This window comes from Spermophilus citellus, assembly GCF_964194105.1.
Source record: "Spermophilus citellus genome assembly, chromosome: 5".
Taxonomy (NCBI): domain Eukaryota; kingdom Metazoa; phylum Chordata; class Mammalia; order Rodentia; family Sciuridae; genus Spermophilus; species Spermophilus citellus.
The window spans coordinates 9830529-9833895 of NC_138186.1; the positions used below are offsets into that span (position 1 = coordinate 9830529).

At 47.3% G+C, this 3367-nt stretch overlaps 1 pseudogene across 1 annotated transcript; it reads left to right on the plus strand.

Moving 5' to 3' along the window:
• The first annotated feature begins 1287 nt into the window (after positions 1-1287).
• Positions 1288-3062, plus strand: LOC308650022 (tubulin beta-5 chain-like; annotated as a pseudogene). The gene has a single exon. The product of its transcript is annotated as a tubulin beta-5 chain-like (transcript).
• The last annotated feature ends 305 nt before the right edge of the window (positions 3063-3367 follow it).

The following is a 3367-nucleotide window of genomic DNA, read 5'->3' on the forward strand; positions in this document are numbered from 1 at the left end:
GAGACGGAGCAGAAAGAGAAAGAAATTGGAAAATAACTGAAGAGCAATTAGTTCCAGCTCCATGCTGAAAAGCCGAAGCTGCTGGCTGGACCTTCTTCTGCTGGTCAACCCACTTCCGGACGGGCCACCTTCTCCCCGGAAGGTCCACCAATTCTGCCAGCTGTGGAGAAGCTCTTCCAGAGCTGCTTGAGTAAAGTCAATCCTCTTAAACTTTTCCAGAACAATCCAACTTGGGGCTTGAGGCCAGTCCCCTAATTTTTCTCACTTATGAACCACAGTGAGAGTGATTAAAAAAATAAATAAATACGGTTTGCCTTGGAGTTTGGAACTCCAGCTTGTTGCCAATTTGAGGGTGGAATTTGACACAGCCCATGGGAGCGAGGACCACAGCCCTTCGGTAGGGAGCAAAGCGGCTGGATCCTCGGTTCCTTCTCCTGTGACCTTCTGCTACTCAACCTCTGTGCTCCTTGGGGGACCTGTATTCTAACAACCAAGTAAACTTGGAGTTCGCATTCAGCCATCCCAAATAATGGAATTCTTTTTGTCTTATTTTTTTTCTTTTTGGAGACAGGGTCCCACTCATTTTCCCAGCTGGCCTTGAACTTACAATCCTCCTGCCTCAGTCTCCTGGGTGGCTAGGATTACACTTGGCTCCAAATGGTAGAATTTTTATTGAAATTTTATGTTTAGCTGCTGGGAAAATGTTGTCCCTCCACCTTTGGTATTTTCTGTTAATTTAATCTACTTTGATTTAAAAACTATTATATATATATTATATATTGTATATTATATATACATATAATGTTTATGTATACAAATACCTAATATTTGTAATCATATATCATTATTAATATAATACATTAAATATACATTATATATATATATATATAAAACTTTGCAGAACATATTTTACTCCAAACCCCAAGAAACTCATGGCCCAATTCAGTACCTATAATACGTGCACATGAAATATTATCATAAATAGCCCAGGATTAAGAGTTATCTAGGTAATATATATAAGTGTGATAGGTAGGCATCTTCGTGTGTGTGTGTGTGTGTGTGTGTGTGTGTGTGTGTGTGTGAGGTTGTGCTGGGTTCATAGGGTCTCAGCAGGTGAAACTGGAGCTGGGTCTTTGCTTGGGTAGAGAGGGCAGGAGAAAGCTCTCTTGGCAGAGACATAAGCTCAGAGATACTGATAGCAGGTACAGGGTGGCTGGTCAGCCTCGTTACTTATTCCTTTTGAAAACTGCCCTGGAGCCCTCCTTCGCCCTCCCTGCTTTTCTGCCTCTCAGAATCTTCCTGTCATCGCGTTCGGATCTCACTGCTCCATCCTCCCGGGCACGTTCCTTCTTTCAGCTCGCGATCAGCACAGAAAACGAATTACATATTTCCTTGCCCCGAACATACATTGAGGTGAGCAAAAATAAATTAAAATAAATTCTAGCCATGAGGGAAATCGTGCACATCCAGGCCGGTCAGTGTGGCAACCAGATCGGTGCCAAGTTCTGGGAGGTGATCAGTGATGAACACGGCATCGATCCCACCGGTACCTACCATGGGGACAGTGACCTGCAGCTGGACCGCATCTCCGTGTATTACAATGAAGCCACAGGTGGCAAATATGTTCCTCGTGCTATCCTGGTGGATCTAGAACCTGGGACTATGGACTCTGTTCGCTCAGGTCCTTTTGGCCAGATCTTCAGACCAGACAACTTTGTTTTTGGTCAGTCTGGGGCAGGTAACAACTGGGCCAAGGGTCACTATACAGAAGGGGCTGAGCTGGTTGACTCAGTCCTGGATGTGGTGCGGAAGGAGGCAGAGAGCTGTGACTGCCTGCAGGGCTTCCAGCTGACCCACTCACTGGGAGGGGGCACAGGCTCCGGAATGGGCACCCTGCTCATTAGCAGAAGAGTATCCTGACGGCATCATGAACACCTTCAGTGTAGTACCCTCACCCAAAGTGTCTGATACTGTGGTGGAGCCCTACAATGAGACCTACTGCATTGACAACGAGGCCCTTTATGACATCTGCTTCCATACCCTCAAGCTGACCACACCAACCTACGGAGACCTGAACCACCTCGTCTCAGCCACCATGAGCGGTGTCACTACCTGCCTCCGCTTCCCTGGCCAGCTCAATGCTGACCTCCGCAAGTTGGCAGTCAACATGGTGCCCTTCCCACGTCTCCACTTCTTCATGCCTGGCTTTGCCCCTCTTACCAGCCGTGGAAGCCAGCAGTATCGGGCCCTCACTGTGCCTGAACTCACCCAGCAGGTCTTTGATGCGAAGAATATGATGGCTGCCTGTGACCCCCGCCATGGTCGGTACCTCACCATGGCTGCAGTCTTCCGTGGACGGATGTCCATGAAGGAGGTAGATGAGCAGATGCTGAATGTGCAGAACGAGAATAGCAGCTACTTTGTGGAATGGATCCCCAACAATGTCAAGACAGCTGTCTGTGACATCCCACCTCGTGGCCTCAAGATGGCAGTTACCTTCATTGGCAACAGCACAGCCATCCAGGAGCTCTTCAAGCGCTTCTCAGAGCAGTTCACTGCCATGTTCCGCAGAAAGGCCTTCCTCCACTGGTACACAGGTGAAGGTACGGACAAGATGGAGTTCACCGAGGCTGAGAGCAACATGAATGACCTTGTCTCCGAGTACCAGCAGTACCAGGATGCCACCGCAGAAGAGGAAGAGGATTTCGGTGAGGAGGCTGAAGAGGAGGCCTAAGGAGGCTCCCCCATCACCTCAGGCTTCTCAGTTCCCCAGCCTTCCGCTGCCCCTTTCTTCAGAATTTGTGTTAACTGCCTTTTCTTTTTTTCCTTTTTTATTTCCTCTTGGGAGGCATGCAGAACAGTGCCTGACCCCTATTAGGTGCTCAATAAATATTTGTTTCTTGAATGTCTCCTCTTTCTACTCTGGCAAACTTAAATTTCTTCCATTCTGGATTATCCTGCATTTCTTTCTGGTACCTACTTTTCACATCTGTCCATTTAATATCTTCTGTTTCCAAAATGATTCTCCCAAGAAGCTGGTTCTTGTCCAGATCCCATTTAGAACTAGCCAGGTGCTTTTAGTGGCCACCATCCTAAAGCAAAATAGTACAAGGTAGAAGGTAGCAGCAGGTAGAAATCACTTGTGATGGGGATGGGATTTTTCATTTTAGGACAGTTTTTTAAAGAGGGGAATCTATGCTTTTACAGTCATTTTTAGGCACTTCCAGGCTCCATCTCTCAGCTTCAGGAGAGGTGTTAACAGTATTATTTCCATTTGCAGCTTCCCTCTCAGCTGTCCCCTGTTGTGCTCTCCCTTTAGAGGAAGCTGCCCCATTCTGCGAAGTGTGAATCCTTCCTCTTTCTGCTC